General features: G+C 44.5%; 1 protein-coding gene across 9 annotated transcripts in view; it reads left to right on the top strand.

Annotated features, from left to right (window-relative positions):
- LOC141257273 (phosphofurin acidic cluster sorting protein 2-like) overlaps positions 1-23,729 on the top strand; it is a 552,835-nt gene that overhangs the window by 10,115 nt on the left and 518,991 nt on the right. For 4 of the 9 annotated variants that reach the window (XM_073671648.1, XM_073671647.1, XM_073671641.1 and 1 more), the window contains exons 2-3: positions 5,130-6,723; positions 8,730-8,776. The exons of 1 other annotated variant lie outside the window; for it this stretch is intronic. The gene's annotated coding sequence lies outside the window, so the exon portion shown is untranslated. The remainder of the gene's footprint in view (positions 1-5,129; positions 6,724-8,729; positions 8,777-23,729) is intronic. 4 more of the 9 variants (XM_073671642.1, XM_073671644.1, XM_073671643.1 and 1 more) reach the window with 4 other exon arrangements.

Below are 23,729 nucleotides of genomic sequence, written 5' to 3'. Positions count from 1 at the left end.
GGGGAAGATAGTGACCTGGAACTGGGGAAGGTAATTACTGTACAGGAGGAGAAGATAGTGTAGATAGTGACCTGGGACTGGGGGAGGTAATTACTGTACACGAGGGGAAGATAGTGTAGATAGTGACCTGGGACTGGGGGAGGTAATATCTGTACACGAGGGGAAGATAGTGTAGATAGTGACCTGGGACTGGGGGAGGTAATTACTGTACAGGAGGGGAAGATAGTGTACAGTTATATTTAAAAGTTTGGGCACCCCTATTAATCTTAAGCTTAATGTTTTATAAAAATTGGTGTTTTTGCAACAGCTATTTCAGTTTAATATATGTAATAACTGTTGGACACAGTTATGTTTCTGCCTTGAAATGAGGTTTATTGTACTAACAGAAAATGTGCAATCTGCATTCAAACAAAATTTGACATGTGCATAAGTATGGGCACCCTTATCATTTTCTTGTTTTAAATACTCCTACCTACTTTTTACTGACTTACTAAAGCACTTTTTTTGGTTTGTAACCTCATTGAGCTTTGAACTTCGTAGCCAGGTGTATGCAATCATGAGAAAAGCTACTTAAAGTGGCCACTTGCAAGTTGTTCTCCTGTTTGAATCTCCTCTGAAGAGTGGCATCATGGGCTCCTCAAAACATCTGTCAAATGATCTGAAAACAAAGATTATTCAACATAGTTGTTCAGGGGAAGGATACAAAAAGCTGTCTCAGAGATTTAACCTGTCAGTTTCCACTGTGAGGAACATAGTAAGGAAATGGAAGAACACAGGGACAGTTCTTGTTAAGGCCAGAAGTGGCAGGCCAAGAAAAACATCAGAAAGGCAGAGAAGAAGAATGGTGAGATCAGTCAAGGACAATCCTCAGACTACCTCCAAAGAGCTGCAGCATCAACTTGCTGCAGATGGTGTCACTGTGCATCGGTCAACTATACAACGCACTTTGCACAAGGAGAAGCTGTATGGGAGAGTGTTGCGAAAGAAGCCGTTTCTGCAAGCATGCCACAAACAGAGTCGGCTGAGGTATGCAAAAGCACCTTTGGAGAAGCCAATTTCTTTTTGGAAGAAGGTCCTGTGGACTGATGAAACCAAGATTGAGTTGTTTGGTCATACAAAAAGGCGTTATGCATGGCGGCAAAAAAACACAGCATTCCAAGAAAAACACTTGCTAGCCACAGTAAAATTTGGTGGAGGTTCCATCATGCTTTGGGGCTGTGTGGCCAATGCCGGTAACGGGAATCTTGTTAAAGTTGAGGGACGCATGGATTCCACTCAGTATCAGCAGATTCTTGACAATAATGTTCAAGAATCAGTGATAAAGTTGAAGTTACGCAGGGGATGGATCTTTCAGCAAGACAATGATCCAAAACACCGCTCCAAATCTACTCAGGCATTCATGCAGAGGAACAATTACAATGTTCTGGAATGGCCATCCCAGTCCCCAGACCTGAATATCATTGAACATCTGTGGGATCATTTGAAGAGTGCTGTCCATGCTCGGCGACCATCAAACTTAACTGAACTAGAATTGTTTTGTAAAGAGGAATGGTCAAAAATACATTCATCCAGGATCCAGGAAATCATTAAAAGCTACAGGAAGCGACTAGAGGCTGTTATTATCGCAAAAGGAGGATCTACTAAATATTAATGTCACTTTTCTGGTGAGGTGCCCATACTTATGCACCTGTCAAATTTTGTTTGAATGCAGATTGCACATTTTCTGTTAGTACAATAAACCTCATTTCAAGGCAGAAACATTACTGTGTCCAACAGTTATTACATATATCAAACTGAAATAGATGTTGCAAAAACACCAATTTTTATAAAACCTTAAGCTTAAGATTAATAGGGGTGCCCAAACTTTTTCATATAACTGTAGATGGTGACCTGGGACTTGGGGAGGTAATTACTGTACAGGAGGAGAAGATGGCGTAGATGGTGACCTGGGACTGGGGGAGGTAATTACTGTACAGGAGGGGAAGATAGTGTAGATGGTGACCTGGGACTGGGGGAGGTAATTACTGTACAGGAGGGGAAGATAGTGTAGATGGTGACCTGGGACTGGGGGAGGTAATTACTGTACAGGAGGGGAAGATAGTGTAGATAGTGACCTGGGACTTGGGGAGGTAATTATTGTACAGGAGGGGAAGATAGTGTAGATAGTGACCTGGGATTGGGGGAGGTAATTACTGTACAGGGGAAGATAGTGACCTGGGACCGGGGGATGTAATTACTGTACAGCGTCATGCAAAAGTTTGGGCACCCCTTGTCAAAATTACTGCTATTGTGAACAGTTAAGCAATTTGAAGATGAAATGATCTCTAAAAGGCCTAAAGTTAAAGATGACACATTTCCTTTGTATTTTAGGCAAAAAAGATATATTGTTATCTATTACATTTTAAAAATAGTAAAAAGGAAAATAAGCCAATGCAAAAGTTTGGACACCCTGCATGATTAGTACCTAGTAGCGCCCCCTTTTGAAAGTATCACATCTTGTAAACGCTTTTTGTAGCTAGCCAACAGTCTTTCAACAGTCTTTCAATTCTTGTTTGAGGGATTTTCATCCATTCTTCCTTGGAGAATTCCTCCAGTTCTGTTAGATTCCTAGGTCATCTTGCACGCTTTGCTATTTTGAGATGTAGCCACAGATTTTCAATGATGTCCAGATCAGGGGACTATGAGGGCCATTTTAAAACCTTCAGCTTGCTCCTTTTGAGGTCGTCTATTGTGGATTGTGACGTGTGTTTAGGATTATTATCCATTTGTAGAAGCCATCCTCTTTACAACCTCAGCTTCTTTACAGATGGTCTTATGTCTGCATCAAGAATTTGTTCAAATTTCATTGAATCCATTCTTCCCTCTGCCCGTGAAATGTCCCCTGTACCATTGGCTGCAACACAATCCCAAAGCATGATTGATCCTCCCCCATGCTTAATGGTCGGCGAGATGTTATTTTCCTGAAATTCTCTGCCCTTTTTTCTCCACACGTACCGTTGATCATTGCGGCCAAAGAGTTCTCTTTTAACCTCATCGGTCCACAGGACTTGTTTCCAAAATACCTCAGACTTGTTTAGATGTTCTTCTTTCTCACCATAAAATTCATCATCAGAAGTATGCAAAAGGAGAGGTTTTCTTCTGATGACTCTTCCATGAAGGCCATATTCGTACAGGTGTCTCTGAACAGAAGAAAAATGTACCACAACTCCAGAGTCTGATAAATCTTTGTTCTCTTGCCCTCCACTCTTCCTGTTAACTGCCATTTCTTATTTATATTTTGAGCTGAAGAAAGGGCAACTTGAAATCGCTTTGCTATCTTCGTATAGCTTCTCCTGCTTTCTGGGCCTCCACCATTTTCAGAGTGCTGGTTTTGGCACAAGGTTAAAGGAGGCTGGCTTTTTATAAAGCTGGAAATTTGCATCACCGGCCTTTCCTAACGATGATAGTGAACAAGCCATAACCCCAACAGGCTAATTAAGGTCTGAACCTTGGTCAAAGTTATCTGAGTACACAAATCCCCAAGGGTGCCCAAACTTTTGCATCAGCCCATTTTTCATTTTGTCATTTTTAAAATGTAAAACATGACAATATATATATTTTACAAAGGAAATGTGTTATCTTTAACTTTAGGTCTTTTAGAGATCATTTCATCTTCAACTTGTTTAACTTTAAGTTTCGCCAACCTCTTCATGGGGCGATTCGAGTCACTGTCGCTGGTCCAATCCAATGCTCACGGGAGACACATTAGATACTATCATTCGCACATCGACGATCTACTGATCATCTGGTGTGGTACAGAGGTTGAGGCAGTTTCCTTTGTGGAACAACTCAATAAGAATACATTTATTTATTTATTTATTTTACTCACTTATATAGTGCTATTAATTCCCCAGCGCTTTACAGACATTATCGGCACTCTCTGATAATGTCCGGGGCTCACAATCTACATTCCCTATCAGTCTTTGGAGTGTGGGAGGAACCCACGCAAACATGTGGAGAACATACAAACTCCCTACAGATTTTGTCCTTGGTGGGATTTGAACCCAAGACCCCAGAGTTGCAAAGCAACAGTGCTAACCACTGATCCACCATACAGTGCTGACCTGCTAGCCACTGACCCACTGCTACCCTACATGAGGTTTAATATTCGCAGCTCACATTGCCCAGGAGTAAATTGTTTTTTGGATCTTGAATTATATCATTCAGATGGATTTATCCATAGTAGAACATATATTTCTCAATACGCCTTCCACGACAGCATTGGAGGATGTTGTATTGGGGGACAGGAACATAGAGAGTTTAAAAGCCCCTCCCCACCGTCAATCCCCAGTGTTTTCCTGTCCCACTTGGAGCATGGAGAGATCCTGCAGTGCTGTCGGGCCGGCAGGGCAGCGCTGTGTTTTACCTGTACTTGCCAGGCAGTGGTCGGTCGGGGTGCTCCCTCCTCCCTCCATGCTGCTCCTTTTGGGACCATCCTGTCTTCCTGCGCCCCACAGAGGGTAAAGCAAGCCCAGGGGATCGTAAATGCCGGAGGCCGTTCCTGCTCTCCGGCATCTCCTCTTTCCTGGTGGCCTGGGCGCCACTCACGCGGTGGCATCGCTGCGCCTCACCGGAAGTGACGTCGCCGCCACGCGTGCGCCTGAAGGGACATCGCCGCGGGCCCTGCTGCTTCCGGCCTGAGCGATCCACGCTGAGACGCGTGTGGTGGAGCGCTTCGGAGCAGACAGGCGGTTTGGGCGTGAGCGCCGGGTGACGTCATCGCGGGTCCCATCGCTCCGGTCTGGGCTTTCCACGTGGGACACTGAATGTTTTGATCCAGGACCGTCAAGGCCCATACCAACCTTGGATTGGCCCTTAAGTGACCGGAAAGGGGAGGGGACTGAGGTCCCATGCTGGGAGGCACGGTTTTTTATTTAAAACCCGCCTGAAGATGCTAAAAGGTAAGGCTATTCCCACCATGGAAGGTGACAGGTCCAGTACCCCTGCATCTGCAGAGCCCAGCACGCCCTCAGCTACAGTGAGTAGTACCTGGGTGGTCACTATGGGGTTATCTCAGCCTCCTTTTTTAGGTGACACTAGATCTCCCCTCCTTCTAGTTACATGGGTTCCCTTCTCTTCCCCTTTCTTAGGATGACAAGGCCCCCGCTTCTAAGAAGGATAAAGACCAGCCCCGTAGATGTGGCATTTGTACAAAAAAAACTGCCCTCATCCTATAAGAAGAAGTTGTGTCAGCCCTGTACGGATAAAATAATTAGAGAAGAAAACCCAATTCTGATGGCCCCTCTGTGGCCCAAAAGGCCTTTGTTCGGGGCCATCACAGAACTTTGCCTAGAGGGTCCGGTGATACTACCACAGGTCAACAACCTTCTCTCTCAAGGCCCCCTGTTCCATCCCAATCCTCAGTGGCTAAACCTGGCAGCCTGGTTACTGAAGCCGAGATCTTAAGATTCAAAGGTCTCTCGGAAGAAGTTATAACTCTTCAACAGAGTAGGAAACCAGTAACCAATGCGATATATGGAAAAAAATTCTATCATGGTACGCCCCGGATATTCCTGATTCCTCACATCCCAACATTGCTCGGATCCTTGATTTTCTACAGAGTGGATTGGAGTTGGGTCTCAAACCTAGTACTCTCAAGGTACAGATTTCAGCCCTAAGTTCCATATTCGACCAAGATTTGGCCTCGCATAGGTGGATCAAGAGATGCATAACTTCAGCACTCAGACTTCACCCAAGAATTCAGTCTCAGGTCCCATCCTGGGATCTAAATTTGGTACTCAAGCGTTTAACCCTCTCTCCCTTTCAGCCTCTATCCTCTAGCACAATACAGACTCTCTCTCATAAGACTGTCTTCTTAGTAGCCATCACTTCAGCACAGAGAGTAGGAGAACTGCAGGCCCTTTCTATCTTCGGTCACATTCATGTAAGGTTCTCTGATGGAATTACGCTTCGCCTGGACCCTTCCTTTCTCCCAAAGGTAGTTACGGATTTCCATCGTTCCCAGGAAATCATCCTTCCCTCCTTCTGCCAGGAACCTTCCAATTCAAAGGAAGCAGAGTTCCACCTCCTAGATGTCCGCAGAGTTGTCCTTTATTATCTTCAACAGACTGAGTCTTTATAGATTGGATGAAAATCTATTCATAGGACACACAGGGCAGAACAGAGGAAGGAAGGCAGCTAAATCCACTATAGCAAACTGGATTAAAAAGGCAATCGAGGAAGCCTACATCAACCAACAGTTGGATCCACCGATCGCCTTAAAAGCTCACTCTACCAGATCCATATCAACTTCAAGGGCCGAAAGAGCGGGCGCTTCTACTGAGCAGATTTGCAGCTACATGGTCTTCCCTTCATACATTTTCTAAACATTATAGATTAGACTTATCATCCACTAGGGATTTAGCCTTTGGTAGGAAAGTCCTACAAGCCTCCCTAATAAAATATCGTTAAAATATCCAAAGCTGTCGTGGAAGACGTATTGAGAAAATAGAATTAGTCCTTACCGGTAATTCGGTTTCTAGAAGCCTTCCACGACCGCATGAATTTCCCTCCCGATGGATTCCATATAACTGTCAGGTAACCTTTTTTCCAGGTGATCTTGGTAAACACTGTGGATTGACGGTGGGGAGGGGCTTTTAAACTCTCTATGTTCCTGTCCCCCAATAGGACGTGGACAACATCGTCCAATGCTGTCGTGGAAGGCTTCTAGAAACCGAATTACCGGTAAGGACTAATTCTATTTTATTTCAAACCTGTAGATGTCAATGGCTACTTGCAGTATCGTAGTGCAGATTTCCATAAATGGAAAAAGAATATACTGTACCTCCCAGCCAGTTCAGGTGTATAAGAAAAAACTGTACCTCCACCGCAAATTATTGTAATCAGTCCAAAATACTCAAAAGGAAGTTTTCTGGAAAAATTCTTTCAGGTATCTTTTTTTCTGATGGCCTTTAGGAAAAATCTCCAATTTGAACAAGGCTTAATGCCAATAAGAATAGAAATGAGGTCAAAGATAGGTCATCAGAACAAAAAAAATGGATCAAAAGATGAGACCCTTTGGAAGTACAGTTTTGTAACCACATTTAATAGGGGAAACCAATTAATCAGGAAGATTCTTAATAAATATTGGTATCTACTAAGGAAGGACCCTATTCTGAAAAGATTAATTCCAGTCGAGCTACCGATCACCTTCCGGAGAGGGAAAGCCAATAAAAATATCGTAGCACCCAGTTTACCGAAAAGTAGTAATCCCGGGGAATTGGTAACAAGAAATAAAATAACAAAAAACAAACAGGGGAAATGATCAACCGAGTGGGGGGGATGGCCAGCTGTGAAGTTAGGAAATGTTGTTGCAGAATCATCCGACATGGGGCCACACATTTCTGAGCAAACTCCTCTGATACTGTTCACACCATCAATCAGAAATGACCTGTGATTCGGATTATGTAGTATATGTCATCACTTGTGGCTGTAGCCTACACTACGTGGGCCGGGTCACTCAATCCTTGCGGGTGCGTATGAATGGCCACAGACACAATACTAAAAATGGATTCCTCAAACAGCGACACCTAACTCTTCAACACAACAAAGACTTTGATTCCGTACTGGTCACCCCCTGGAGCAGGTCCCGGCTTGTGCCCTCAACAGAAATTGTGTCCTCAATTCAAAAGATACTTTTTGGATATATAAGTTACACAGTTAATCCCCGGATGCACTGAACGAAATGTTAGAGCAAGTGTAATTCTCACTGTTCTGTTCCTTTCCCATCTCCTTCCATACCCCTACATCCTTGTCTGAGCGGCTGATCCAAGCCTGTCCTGGGCCGTTGGTCGCTTCCAGGAGTTTACCTTGGATCCTCCCCACAACTCGCATCCTGCTGTCAGTCCTTCTCAGGGATGGTGGTGAAGCTTGAGTTTTGTCCCCCAATTAGGTGCCATGTGGACCCTTCACGACACATGGGAGGTCACATCACCATCTATATGGCGGCCCGTTCTGTTGATCACTCTGGCTGCTTAAGCTCGGATCCTCTCTTTAACCAATCAGGTCTGGGAGCTATCTCTACAGTAAGCCCAAGATTCAGTACGGCCATAACTGTGTTGATCTCATGGTCCCGAAAGCTAATCCACCTTTGAGATCCTACATATATCCCCAGAGAGATTCCCTGCAAGGGACCAGTAGGTGCTATCCTGGGAGGAAGCCGATACGGTCAGAGAAACAGCTGAAGGTCATAGTCGTATTTAAGGCGTTGAGGAACTCATGAAAAATTCATAACACTTTATCAATTAAAATAAATATGTAAAAAAGCAAAATACAGTTCATACTTGGAGAATATCGAGCATGAATATTACTACAAAGAACAAGACGATTGTATCCCGAGTTTTTTCAACCACATGTGCAGATATCAATATATGTCATTTCTTTTCAGACGTTCATTTTCTAATTTATAGAATCATTATTTTACTGACCAAAAATTAATATATAGGCAGGGAAATGGGGAATTTTTTAAATATAAAATTTCTGGAAAATCTACATTAAAAAAATATAAAAACTCAAAATAGCTAAATACTCCAAAAAAAACAAACAAATATGGTATAAAGATATGTTAATTAACATTAGAGACAATGAAACAAGCTGGAAGAAATATAGCAAAATGGAACGCGTTGTTTGTTTTATTACGTTTTTTAAATATGTCATATGTTATCTAGCAACCCTTTGCTATGTTTTTAAAGGTCACGTGTCAGCAGGATTGTGCTCAGTAAACCACATACACTGTCAGGTGAGTGACATTACACTGATTAATATGATACCTGGGTGATGAAATCCATCCTGTGGTTCTTGTGGAATCTTTTCTTTCAGTTTGTAGATAATGATATACTTGTTCTCCGGGGCGGCCTGTGGGGGGCGCTCTATCTGGTGCTCTGCTTACATATTCATCTTTATGCTCTTATGGCAGCTCACTGTGCATTCACTGACCTGCCTCCTATTTTACATAATGCATCAAGTAGTGCGCGGCTAGGTAAAATAGGAGGCAGGTCAGTGAATGCACAGTGAGCTGCCATAAGAGCATAAAGATGAATATGTAAGCAGAGCACCAGATAGAGCGCCCCCCACACGCCGCCCCGGAGCACTGAGGACCAAAGTGTCAGGCGCTCACCATATACTGATGAATTAGGCAACAGGCGGTCACCAAATACTAAAGATCGAGGCAACGAGCTGTCACCAGATACTGATGAAAGAGATGATGGGCGGTCACCAGATACTGATGATGGAGCCATCAGGCGATAACCAGATACTGATGGAGCCGTCAGGCGATTACCAGATACTGATGATGGAGACGACTTGCAGTCACCAGATACTAATGATGGAGGTGATGGGCGGTCCCCAGATGCTGATAATGGAGGTGATGGGCAGTCACCAGATACCCATGATGGAGGCGACGGATGGTCATCATATACTGATGATGGAGGCAACTTGCAGTCAGCAGATACTAATAATGGAGGTGATGGGCGGCCACCAGATACTGATGGAGCCATCAGGCGATTACCAGATACTGATGATGGAGGCGACTTGCGGTCACCAGATACTAGTGATGGAGGTGACGGGCGGTCACCAGATACTGAGGATGGATGTGACATGCGGTCACCAGATACTAATGATGGAGGCGACAGACAGTCACCAAGGATCAAGGAGGATATCGGACAGATCCCGCAGAATCCCACCACTGCCACCAATTTGTCAAAGATCGCAGCCAGGGGAGTCGTCACTTAACCCACCATGCTGTTATCTTTTGGAGAGAACAGTTCTCTGCTGCCCCCTATCATCCGGACAATTACACGATTGACTGATGATTAACGGAAGAGGCTGCAGGCTGTTTCCACTACTAGGCCGGTTATCAGGAAACTAACAGTGAGCGTATGGTATATACACTTTGATTCCAACGCATGGAATATATGTACAGTACAGACCAAAAGTTTGGACACACCTTCTCATTTAAAGATTTTTCTCTATTTTCATGACTATGAAAATTGTACATTCACACTGAAGGCATCAAAACTATGAATTAACACATGTGGAATTATGTCCTTAACAAAAAAGTGTGAAACAACTGAAAATATGTCTTATATTCTAGGTTCTTCAAAGTAGCCACCTTTTGCTTTGATGACTGCTTTGCACACTGTTGGCATTCTCTTGATGAGCTTCAAGAGGTAGTCACCGGAAATGGTCTTCCAACAATCTTGAAGGAGTTCCCAGAGATGCTTAGCACTTGTTGGCCCTTTTGCCTTCACTCTGCGGTCCAGCTCACCCCAAACCATCTCGATTGGGTTCAGGTCTGGTGACTGTGGGGGCCAGGTCATCTGGCGTAGCCCCCCCATCACTCTCCTTCTTGGTCAAATAGCCCTTACACAGCCTGGGGTGTGTTTGGGGTCATTGTCCTGTTGAAAAATAAATGATGGTCTAACTAAACGCAAACAGGATGGAATAGCATGCTGCTGCAAGATCCTGTGGTAGCCATGCTGGTTCAGTATGCCTTCAATTTTGAATAAATCCCCAATGCACTTCCCCTTTGGAAGTGCATTGAGCTGTAGGGTGCATTGCTGGAAAAGGGGAAAAAACAAAACAAAAACCTCTTTAAATCTCTTAGTTTGCGAGTGTGAACGAGCGTGAGTGCGACCAGAGCGTAAGTGCGAACGAGCGTGAGTGCGACCAGAGCGTAAGTGCGAACGAGCTGAGTGTGACCAGATCGTAAGTGCGAACGAAAGTAAGTGTGACCAGAGCGTAAGTGCGAACGAAAGTAAGTGTGACCAGAGCGTAAGTGCGAACGAAAGGTAAGTGTGTGACTTGTTTTTCAGTGACTTTGGATTCAGGGAGTTTGGAAGGGAGGACTTTGGACTGAATTGCTGTCTGTATTTTATTAATTCTTTACTTTTCTTTTTACTTAACATTCTGTCTATTGCAATCCCCATTAGGAAATGAGCTCCATTATTGACAATGCTATCCAGTGTACATCTTGCCACATGTATGCATTCCTTGAACAGCCGGTCGGGGTTGCTTACTGCTGCGCAAGATGTGTGCACGTTGTGCGTTTGGAAGCCCAGGTACTGGATCTAAATGAGCAGCTGGCAACACTGAGATTCATTGACAATATGGAAAGGAGTCTGCTGCTCACTGAGCAGCAGCTCACTGGGATAGATGTGGGGGAGGGTGGTAGTCGGGAGCTGCAGGACAGTGAGGCCGTTAGTTGGGTGACAGTTAGAAGGGGGGTAGAGGGAAGAGTGCCAGGGAGGCTAGTCCTGATCTGGCACACCCCAATAAGTTTGCAAAGTTGTCAGATGAGGGGAGTGACGGTACAGGGGTAGCACTGCTGCAGCAAGGCAGGTCCTCTGAAAGCCGGAGGAGTGTCAGCTCCAGTAAGGGGGGAAATAGGAGAGCAGGGCAGGCCAGGCAGGTGCTGGTAGTGGGGGACTCAATTATTAGGGGAACAGATAGGGCAATCTGTCACAAAGACAGGGATCGTCGAACAGTGTGCTGCCTACCTGGTGCTCGAGTCCGGCACATCGCTAATCGGGTTGACAGATTACTGGGAGGGGCTGGTGAGGACCCAGCGGTCATGGTGCACATTGGCACAAATGACAAAGTTAGAGGTAGGTGGAAGGTCCTTAAAGATGATTTCAGGGAATTAGGCTGCAAGCTGAAAGCAAGGACCTCCAAGGTGGTATTCTCTGAAATACTACCGGTACCATTTGCCTCGCCAGAGAGGCAATGGGAGATTAGGGAGATAAATAAGTGGCTCAAGAACTGGTGTAGGAAGGAGGGTTTTGGGTTCCTGGAGAACTGGGCCGACTTCTCAGTTGGCTACAGACTCTACGCTAGGGACCGGCTGCACCTTAATGGGGAGGGTGCAGCTGTGCTGGGGGAGAAAATGGCTAGAAGGTTGGAGGAGTGTTTAAACTAGGGATTGGGGGGAGGGTATTCATTTTATAGGTGGGGAAGATAGTGCAGATAGTGACCTGGGCACAAATAAAGAAATTGGGGGTGGGGTTAGAACAGTCAATAAAGTAACAAGGAATAGAGGTACAGAGAGATACATAAAATGCATGTACACTAATGCCAGAAGCCTCACCAACAAAATGGAGGAATTAGAATTAATTTTGTTGGAAAATAATTATGACATGGTGGGGATATCTGAGACGTGGCTGGACGAGAGCCATGACTGGGCAGGTAATTTACAGGGCTATAGTCTGTTCAGAAATGACCGTACAAATAAGCGAGGGGGGGGGGGGTGTTTATATGTAAAATCATCCTTAAAACCCATCTTGCGGGAGGATTTAGGTGAATCTAATGAAAATGTAGAGTCCCTGTGGGTGGAGATAAGGGGAGGGGGAAAAAATAATAAATTACTGATAGGGGTTTGTTATAAGTCTCCAAAAATAATGGAAGTAGCAGAGAATATCCTCGTAAAGCAAATAGATGAAGCAGCAACTCAAGGAGAAGTCATTATTATGGGGGACTTCAACTACCCTGAAATACATTGGGGGACAGAAACCTGTAGTTCAAGCAAAGGTAATAGGTTTTTGACAACTATGAGAGACAATTACCTTTCACAACTGGTTCAGGACCCAACAAGAAGAGGGGCACTGCTAGACCTAATATTAACCAATAGGCCAGACCGCATATCAAATATACCAGTTGGGGGTCACTTGGGTAATAGTGATCACAAAATAATACGTTTTCATGTAACCTTTAATAAGATGTGTAGTAGAGGGGTTACAAGGACACTGAACTTCAGGAAGGCAAATTTCCAACGGTTGAGAGATGATCTTGGTGCGATAAACTGGGACGATATCCTGAGACATAAAACTACACAAAGCAAATGGGAGACATTTATTAGCATCCTGAATAGGAGCTGTGCACAATATATACCCTATGGGAATAAACATGCTAGAAATAGGAGGAAACCACTATGGCTAAATAGAGCTGTAAGGGGCGCAATAAGTGACAAAAAGAAAGCATTTAGAGAACTAAAGCAAGTAGGTAGTGATGAGGCATTAAATAAATATAGAAAATTAAATAAATTATGTAAAAAACAAATCAAGGCAGCAAAGATTGAGGCAGAGAGAATCATTGCCAGAGAAAGTAAAAATAACCCCAAAATATTCTTTACATAAATAGTAAAAAACTAAAAAATGATAGTGTTGGCCCCCTTAAAAATAGTCTGGGTGAAATGGTGGATGAGAGTGAGGAAAAAGCCAATATGCTAAATGATTTTTTTTCAACCGTATTTAAACAAGAAAATCGCATGACAGAAAACATGATTAGTGATAACAAAAATTCTCCATTAAATGTTACTTGCTTCACCCAGCAGGAAGTACGGCGGCGTCTAAAAATCACTAAAGGTGACAAATCCCCGGGCCCGGATGGGATACACCCGCGAGTACTGCAGGAATTAAGTAACGTCATAGATAGACCATTATTTTTAATCTTTAAAGATTCCATAATAACAGGGTCTGTACCACAGGACTGGCGTATAGCAAATGTGGTGCCAATATTCAAAAAGGGGACAAAAACTGAACTTGGAAATTATAGGCCGGTAAGCTTAACCTCTACTGTGGGTAAAATCCTGGAGGGTTTCCTAAGAGATGCTATACTAGAGTATCTGAAGAAGAACCTCATGACCCAATATCAACATGAGTTTACGAGGGACCGTTCCTGTCAAACTAATCTGATCAGTTTTTTTGAGGAGGCAAGTTCTGGACTGGACCAAGGAAATGCAGTGGATGTTGTGTATATGGACTGTTCAAAAGCTTTTGATACGGTTCCACACAAAAGGTTGATACATAAAATGAGAACAATGGGGATAGGGGAGAATATATGTATGTGGGTTAAGAACTGGCTCAGTGATAGGAAACAAAGGGTGGTTATTAATGGAAAACACTCAGACTGGGTCTCAGTTAACAGTGGGGTACCACAGGGTCAGTATTGGGCCCCCTTCTTTTTAACATATTTATTAATGACCTTGTAGGGGGCATACATAGTAATATTTCAGTATCTGCAGATGACACTAAACTCTGCAGGGTAATCAATACAGAGGAGGACAATTTTATATTACAGGAGGATCTATGTAAACTAGAAGCTTGGGCTGTTAAATGGCAAATGAGCTTTAATGGGGATAAATGTAAGGTAATGCACTTGGGCAGAGGAAATAAAATGTATAATTATATGCTTTATTGTAAAACACTGGGCAAAACTGTCACTGAAAAAGACCTGGGTGTATTGGTGGACGACAAGCTCACGTTTAGTGGCCAGTGTCAGGCAGCTGCTGCAAAGGCAAATAAAATAATGGGATGCATTAAAAGAGGCATAGATGCTCCTGAGGAGAACATAATTTTACCTCTATACAAGTCACTAGTGCGACCACACTTAGAATACTGTGTACAGTTCTGGTCTCCGGTGTATAAGAAAGACATAGCTGAACTAGAGCGGGTGCAGAGAAGAGCGACCAAGGTTATTAGAGGACTGGGGGGTCTGCAATACCAAGACAGGTTATTAGAGGACTGGGGGGTCTGCAATACCAAGACAGGTTATTAGAGGACTGGGGGTCTGCAATACCAAGACGGGTTATTAGAGGACTGGGGGGTCTGCAATATCAAGACAGGTTATTAGAGGACTGGGGGGGTCTGCAATACCAAGACAGGTTATTAGAGGACTGGGGGGTCTGCAATACCAAGACAGGTTATTAGAGGATGGGGGGGGTCTGCAATACCAAGACAGGTTATTAGAGGATGGGGGGGTCTGCAATACCAAGACAGGTTATTACACTTGGGGTTATTTACTATGGAAAAAAGAAGGCTTAGGGGTGATCTTATTACTATGTACAATTATATGAGGGGACAGTACAAAGACCTTTCTACTGATCTTTTTACTCTGAGGCCAGAGACCGGGACAAGGGGGCATCTTCTACGTCTGGAGGAAAGAAGGTTTAATCATAATCACAGACGCGGATTCTTTACTGTAAGAGCAGTGAGACTATGGAGCTCTCTGCCGCATGATGTTGTAATGAGGGATTCACTACTAACATGTAAGAAGGGCCTGGATGCCTTTCCTGAAAAGTATAATATTACAGGTTATAAATACTAGATTCCTTGATAGGGCGTTGATCCAGGGAACTCGTCTGATTGTCGTATGGAGTCGGGAAGGAATTTTTTCCCCAATGTGGAGATTAGTGTTTGCCACATGGTTTTTTTTGCCTTCCTCTGCATCAACATGTTAGGCTATGGGTTGAACTAGATGGACTAAGTCTTCCTTCAACCTTAAAAACTATGTTACTATGTAACAGTGTCACCAGCAAAGCCCCCCCCCCCCCCTACACCATCACACCTCCTCCTCCATGCTTCACGGTGGGAACCAGGCATGTAGAGTCCATCCGTTCACCTTTTCTGCGTCGCACAAAGACACGGTGGTTGGAACCAAAGATCTCAAATTTGGACTCATCAGACCAAAGCACAGATTTCCACTGGTCTAATGTCCATTCCTTGTGTTCTTTAGCCCAAACAAGTCTCTTCTGCTTGTTGCCTGTCCTTAGCAGTGGTTTCCTAGCAGCTATTTTACCATGAAGGCTGCTGCACAAAGTCTCCTCTTAACAGTTGTTGTAGAGATGTGTCTGCTGCTAGAACTCTGTGTGGCATTGACCTGGTCTCTAATCTGAGCTGCTGTTAACCTTCGATTTCTGAGGCTGGTGACTCGGATAAACTTATCCTCAGAAGCAGAGGTGACTCTTGGTCTTCCTTTCCTGGGGCGGTCCTCATGTGAGCCAATTTCTTTGTAGCGCTTGATGGTTTTTGCAACTGCACTTGGGGACACTTTCAAAGTTTTCCCAATTTTTCGCACTGACTGACCTTCATTTCTTAAAGTAATGATGGCCACTCGTTTTTCTTTACTTAGCTACTTTTTTCTTGCCATAATACAAATTCTAACAGTCTATTCAGTAGGACTATCAGCTGTGTATCCACCTGACTTCTGCACAACACAACTGATGGTCCCAACCCCATTTATAAGGCAAGAAATCCCACTTATTAAACCTGACAGGGCACACCTGTGAAGTGAAGACCATTTCCGGTGACTACCTCTTGAAGCTCATCAACAGAATGCCAAGAGTGTGCAAAGCAGTCATCAAAGCAAAAGGTGGCTACTTTGAAGAACCTAGAATATAAGACATATTTTCAGTTGTTTCACACTTTTTTGTTAAGTATATAATTCCACATGTGGTAATTCATAGTTTTGATGCCTTCAGTGTGAATGTACAATGTTCAAAGTCATGAAAATACCGAAAAATCTTTAAATGAGAAGGTGTGTCCAAACTTTTGGTCTGTACTGTATATACCTCCGATATGGTCACTATGAATTCCACAATAACCCAAGAAATATTATTAGCTGCCACCACCAGTCGTTTTTTTATATACAGGCTGACTGGAGGCCTGATTTCTGGTAGCGTATGGCTTCGGGATGCGGTTTACAGAACAAAAGGATCCATAATGAGGCAGTTTTTATAAAAAATATGCAATAGATTTTACAAAGGGGACAAAACATTACAGCATACACAGATACATAAAATGAAACGGATAAAACAAAAGATGGAAGAAGTCTGGTTGAAAATGTCTGGTTATCGGGATCAAGCCTACACTGAAATGTATCTTCCTTAGAATTGAACACTGATCATAATTTGCCTTGATCTTTTATGAGCACCTGAGTTAAACCCACACACCCCTTCGTAAGAGAACCTCATGTGGGCCAGGTTGTGGGCTCTCCTCAGACCTTCAGGATTTTATGAAATTCCCAACTTATGTGATGTCTCTTCTCCGGATGATCGCAGAAGTTCGAGATTGTCACCATATTTTTTTTATTGGGATCTTACCATTACCCAGAGACCAAATGTGGCCTGGATGTTGTCAGCGGTCTGCCCACTATTGATTTGTGACTTATAGGCAGGGGTTACATTTATGAGAAAATATGCATCTTCTTCTCTGATTCGCCAAGATCCTGAAAATGTATGTCCCATCAATATTGGATCCATATGAGCTTCGATATTCATAATTTTCTTTCGGAGACCTACATCTTGGCTGGCTATTGTAACATTTCCCTTGCAGGGAACCACAGTGTCACTTGATTCCAAAATGCATTTCCTGTGTACAAATGGATTTCTTCCACTTTTCTGTTTGTGTAAACACATGTCCCTATTGTTACCCAACCATCTTAAAATACCTTTTCCTGTCTATTCTAAATCTTTGTCTATGCAGAATAGACCTTCTCCTTGGTATTGCTGGAGTTGTTGGTTCTAAAAGGAACTTTTACATGTTTATTAAGATGGTTCACTATCCAGCTATATCTATTGCTAATCTGTGTAATAGAGGAGGAGGGAGGGAAGGTGAATGTCCCTGCACTACAGTGGCTGCAGAGATTTTAATATTTTTTATGACACCTCTCCCTTTTTGAGGTAGTGTGGGGGCTGATTTACAAATCACAGCACAAGCCTACCTTACAGCCCACCCTTCCTTGATACCACAGTACCCTCTCCTTCGGGAATTCGGAAATGGGCTTCTCCAAGGGATCCTCTAGCCAGGCTGGTCTGAGACTCCCGGCTAGAGGTAGCGAGAAGTGACGATAAGGCCCCAACCTCACAGGGACCTGTTATGGGTCAGTCACTTGCCCTTTTATCCCGCTGGATGATGAGGGTCCAGAAGGCAGAACTTTTCCCACGTTCCGTTCTGGGTTCTCCGGCTATGGGTGACAGCGTCTAGGTCGGCTGTCCCCCGGGTGACAACCACATTTTCCCATTTGTTTGACAGGCTGTGGACCCAACTCTCCCACCTCCCTGACTGACTGTGAACACTATGTTCCTGCAACTCTGACAGGCTGTGACTAACTGGGGTTCCTACTTTCCGATCACCCTGACCGACTCGGGGTACAATTATCCACCCCTCTGACAGACTGAGTACCTTTTTAACATCATCCTGACAGAGGTGGGACACATCTCCCTCACCCTGCCCAGTTATGGGACATTACCTTCCCACCTTGTTTCCTTAGGAGCTGTGCTAATTATGGGGCAGCTACCACCGGCCATGTCACCGTCCGTCGTGACACTGGTCGGCTGCACGTGACCACTTTCCTTATGATCCCCATGTTTCTCCCCATCCTCCCCTATTGCATCAGGAGCTGTGCTAATCATGGGGCAGCTACCACCGGCCATTTCCCAGTCCGTTGTGACTGGTCTCTGTGCCTGCTTCCATCGCCTTTAGCACTTATGCTGGCTTCTTTTAGGGGATCCTCAGCAACATCACCCCTCTGGTTTCCTTTACCACAACACACAATTTCATTAGGCATGACATTAACAGTATTGACAGTTGCATCACATGACATATCAAATCTTGGAGTGTTGTCAGGGATGTAGTGGGCAACCAACGGTCCCAGATCAGTTCCCAATAACACTTTTGTGGGGGGATTCTTCGACACCCTCACTTCCCTTATCCCCCTCCCCGCACCCTAGGAAAACCTGGGCCATCGGTAAGTGACGGCGCACACCCCCAAACCCGGTGATAGTCAGGGTCTTCTCAGGGAAGAATTCTTACGGTAACACAACATTGTTACATTCTGCGCTGGTGTCCTTGAGCCCAACAGTAGCGGTGTTGCCCATAGTAACCGGTTGTAAATTTTCACATTACCCCCCACAAAAACAATAGCTGCACCAGGCCCCGGGGCCTCAGGTGTGGGGTTCATTTTCTGCCTCTCCGGGCAGACAAGGCTGATGTGACCAGTTCGGTCGCAGGTATAGCACCACCGGGAGTTAGATGCATTATGCCCTGATGGCCGGCTGTCAGGGGCACTAGGGATTGTTGTCGGCTTACCCTCTTTCCAGCTGGCGACGGCTGACTTCAGCACCTCAGGGATATGGTTGGCCTCATATGCGTCTGTGATCTGTGCTGCTTTAGTGGCCTCCTTTGGTTCCCGATCTAACACAAACTGTTGCACATCCACAGGGCAGAGATGGAGGAACTGGTCTTTCACCTTAGATCCTCGAAGGTGGTAACTGATAGTCCCTAGATCCACTGCTCAAAGTTGGTTCTGAGCCTGTCCACCACATCATGTAACTGTTATGTGGCCCACGCCGGAGGGTCCGGAACTTTTTGCGGTTTACCTTGGGAGCCAGCTGGTATCTTTTTAATCAGGGCCTGTATGATGGTCTCCATCTTGGTTTCGAGGGAGAAAGGCGAACACCTCCAGAGTAGAGATGAGCGAATTTGTTCGGCAAACGTTCACTAATCTCAAAGTCGGCATGAACATTGCACATTCGGTTTCGTGATCAGATTCCCGAGCATTTTGCTCAAACTCTGCAAAATTCAGCCAAAGTTCGGAAAATGATCGAGTTTCCACTAATGCTTTTGTTAGGACTTTGGCTAGGATAGTAGTGCTGTATGATGAGACGAGTTACGTCTTTGATAAGAGGAGGGGGTGGGGAGAGGTCAGAGGAGCGGCAGACTGTTATTCTTTTTTTTTTTTTTTAAACATAATGTGTGGAGATTCTGGCAACCAATCAGGGAGCAGAAACCATCCACAACATCCAGACAGAAGGGCTTTTGTCATTGGCTGCCAAAGTCACATGTCACTCTTCATATAAAAAGCGAACATGTAGCTTCGGCACCATTTTGTCAGTGTAACAGTGTAGTGAGGCGGCTGCTGCAAGTAGTCAGATAGTTAGGCAGTTTATTGTCAGCTACTTCAGATAGATAGGATCCTGTGTTAAATTGACCTTCCAGCATATCAATCCTTTGTGCTAATTGTGTGGTCTAGGGATGAGCGAGCATGCTCGCTACTGCTCGGTACTCACCTGAGCATCTCACTGCTCACCGAGTATTTCCAGGTTGCTCGGGCGGGAGCTCGGGTCCCCTCCCTGCATGTTTGGCGTTCTTAAGAGCGACAATCAACATGCAGGGATTGCCTGCCACTCACTGTAATGCTGTAGCCATGTTGGTTGTGGCATTACAGTGATTGGCTGGCCGCACAGCTTCATCTGGTGTATATCAGACCTGGCACCGCCATGCTCGTCACAGTCTACCCCGGAATCAGACAGTGTAGGGAGAGATTTGCTTGTTTCTTAGTTAGTGTAGGTATACCACCATATATTATTCACATATCCATCTCAACTAACAGTCCTTCTGAGGACTAATCCAGCTGCATAGATATCAGTGCTAGGCAGGCAGGCAGTGTATGTGGCAGATTGCAGTGCATATAGCAAGTGGGTCCATTCCAGTTTTGTCTGCTGCTGATGGTTTTACAGATATTTCTAGAAATAGCCCCAGGTATCAGGGGCCAGGAATATTTTTTTTGTGGATCTTAATCCTGATTATTTGCTTAAAAAGCAATAAAGAGAACAGTTTTTCTTCTCCATTTGCTTGTTGGCACTGCAGAATACAGCCAGGTCTTTTCCATATTACAGCGCTAAGAATCAATCTATTTAAAACTGTGGTTTGTCCGTCACACGGATCACATATAAGTGTGCTGAAAATTCTGCCATTTCTGGCCTCAATTGAAATTTTGTTGCAGTGTGTTAGCGAAGTTATTGACACCAGTTCGCTGTTAAAAATAGTTACCTACAGGCCAGCTATTTAAAACTGTGGTTTTCCATTACACGTATCACATATCACTGTGGTTCAGATTTCAGCATCTCAATTCTTTGTGCTAATTGTGTGGTCCAGACACCAGTCCCCATTTCAGCATCTAAATCCTTTGCGCTAATTGTGTGGTCCCGCCACCAGTCCACATTTCAGCATCTAAATTCTTTGTGCTAATTGTGTGGTCCAGCCAGCAGTCCACATTTCAACATCTAAATCCTTTGTGCTAATTGTGTGGTCCAGACACCGGTTCACATTTTAGCATCTAAATCCTTTGTGCTAGTTGTGTGGTCCAGCCAGCAGTCCACATTTCAGCATATAAATCTTTTTTGCTAATTGTGTGGTCCAGACACGATTACCCATTTCAACATCTAATTTTTTTTGCTAATTGTGTGGTCCAGACACTAGTCCACATTTCAGCATATAAATCTTTTTTGCTAATTGTGTGGTCCAGCCACCAGCCCACATTTTAGCATCTAAATCCTTTGCGCTAATTGTGTGGTCCAGCCACCAGCCCACATTTTAGCATCTAAATCCTTTGCGCTAATTGTGTGGTCCAGACACCAGTCCCCATTTCTGCATCTAAATCCTTTGCGCTAATTGTGTGGTCCCGCCACCAGTCCACATTTCAGCATCTAAATCCTTTGTGATAATTGTGTGGTCCAGATACCAGTCCCCATTTCAACATGTTAATCCTTTTTGCTAATTGTACGGTCCAGCCAGCAGTCCACATTTCAACATCTAAATCCTTTGTGCTAATTGTGTGATCCAGCCACCAGTCCACATTTAAGCATCTAAATCCTTTGTGTTAATTGTGTGGTCCAGCCAGCAGTCCAAATTTCAATATCTAAATCCTTTGTGCTAATTGTGTGGTCCAGACACCAGTTCACATTTCAGCATCTAAATCCTTTGTGCTACTTGTGTGGTCCCACCACCAGTCCAGATTTCAGCACATAAATCTTTTTTGCTAATTGTGTGGTCCAGACACCAGTTCACATTTCAGCTACTAAATTCTTTGTGCTAATTGTGTGGTCCAGCCAACAGTCCACAATTCAATATCTAAATCCTTTGTGCTAATTGTGTGGTCCAGACACCAGTTCACATTTCAGCATATAAATCCTTTGTGCTAATTGTGTGGTCCAGACAGTAGTCCATATTTCACCATGTTAATCCTTTTTGCTAATTTAATTGTGTGGTCCAGCCAGCCGTCCACATTTCAACATCTAAATCCTTTGTGCTAATTGTCTAGTCCAGCCAGCAGTCCACATTTCAATATCTAAATCTTTTGTGCTAATTGTGTGGTCCAGACACCAGTCCACATTTCAGCATATAAATCTTTAGTGCTAATTGTGTGGTCCAGCCACACTATTTCAGGAAATAAATACTGATAGTTAATTTAGTGACAGGTGACTGACAGGACTGGGGTTAGGATGGTGAAACAGCTGGTTAAAATAGGGGAAGGGTATATCCAACATAAGTGGGGAAAAAGCGAGGTTGTGGTGGAAGGGGGAATAGGCTTGGTGTGCGTGGGTTAGGTGGTAGTGTTACTCTAAGCTCTAATGAGCAAACATCTTCTCGTCCTATCCAAAGACAACTGACAACTTTTATTACTGGACGGGGTACTCGACTCCCTTTCTTTGGCAACCACACAGCGGTACTCCTGGTAAATGAGGGCCAGAAAGAGCATGTGCTCCAGTGGATGGCAAGTGCTGCATCAAGTGGCCTCTCCTCCTCTTCCTCCTCCTTAACATCACAAAGTACAGTCCTGAAGTGGCACCCAAATTACCCTTGTTTTTCCCCCGCGTCACAACTCTCCAACTGCCCAACTGACTCTGGGGAACCACAGATGAGCGAGTCTGCAGTGTTGTTCACACATTGTATTCCATGAGAATCAGAGGTCTGCTCCAAAGATTCACAGACTCAAGAGGAGGAAAGCATCTGCGCTGATGTCCAAAATTTTTTTTCAGTTGGATCTGGGGCCAGACAAAGTAAGGTCCAAGCAAAATCCAGACCCTCGGCACCAGACTTTAACCCCCAGGGGAGGAGGCGATCCTGATGAGACTCAGATACCTGAGGCGCACGCAGACTGTACTGTGCTGTCAGGGCAGGAAAAGTAGGAGGGTGACTCTCAGGTTGAGGAGTGGAAGAACTGAGAGGATGATGAGGAGGTTGTAAATTCCACTTGGTGTGAACCCAGAGCCATGCAGCTGAGTAGCTTAACAGAAGAGGTGGAGGAGGAGTGTGAAGATCTTAGGTTGTGTGTTGTAAGTAATCACCTAGGCAGGTTAACAATGCAACAATATTTTATTAATCACATCCATGTTAATACAGTAATTCCAGGTAATTTGCCAAAATACAGTTCTCTCAGTCCTTAAGTTCCCAACCTGGGATCTGTAGTTCCACTGGCTTTGTATCAGGCCATACTCACTGTCTCCCATCTTTTGGTTGGCCCACAGGTTTTGTATCTCCAGTATAGTCTGTAGCCACAGTCCACAATCCTCCAGACGACAGATAAAACAATGAAAGCAAAGGTATCCAACAGCAACAGTCCTTCATGAAAGTTTATATCCAAACGACATATCCACACTGTAGCACGCTTATCCAGCCCAGTCGGTACTGATCTCCATATCCCATCGATCCATTCATGTTCCAGAACCACAGTTTCCCTTCTATTCCTTCGATGTCATCCCAGACGTCACCTCTCTGCTGTCCAGAATCCCAGCATATCTATCATCAGCCATATCCTCCTTCTTCTCCTCTCGCTTCCTCAAGCTCAATGTGGACGAAACTGAACTCATTATCTTTCCCCCATCTCGCATATCTTCCCCACCTGATCTTTCTATCACAATAAACGACATCACTCTTTCCGCTGTACCGACAATCCGCTGCCTCGGAGTAGCCCTTCACTCTGCCCTTCAAACCCCACATCCAAGCTCTCGCCACCTACTGTCGCCTCCAGCTCTAAAATATTTCCAGAATCCGTCCTTTCCTCAACCCTCAATCTACTAAACTGCTTGTGTATGGCCTCATCATCTCCCGCCTCGACTACTGCAACATCCTCCTCTGTGG

The sequence above is a fragment of the Phyllobates terribilis genome, unplaced genomic scaffold, assembly GCF_046119375.1.
Source record: "Phyllobates terribilis strain yellow unplaced genomic scaffold, ASM4611937v1 Scaffold_3__8_contigs__length_932513732, whole genome shotgun sequence".
In the NCBI taxonomy this organism is placed as follows: Eukaryota; Metazoa; Chordata; class Amphibia; order Anura; family Dendrobatidae; genus Phyllobates; species Phyllobates terribilis.
The sequence above is the reverse complement of the archived record's forward strand: the minus strand, read 5'-3'. Positions and strand labels throughout refer to the sequence as shown.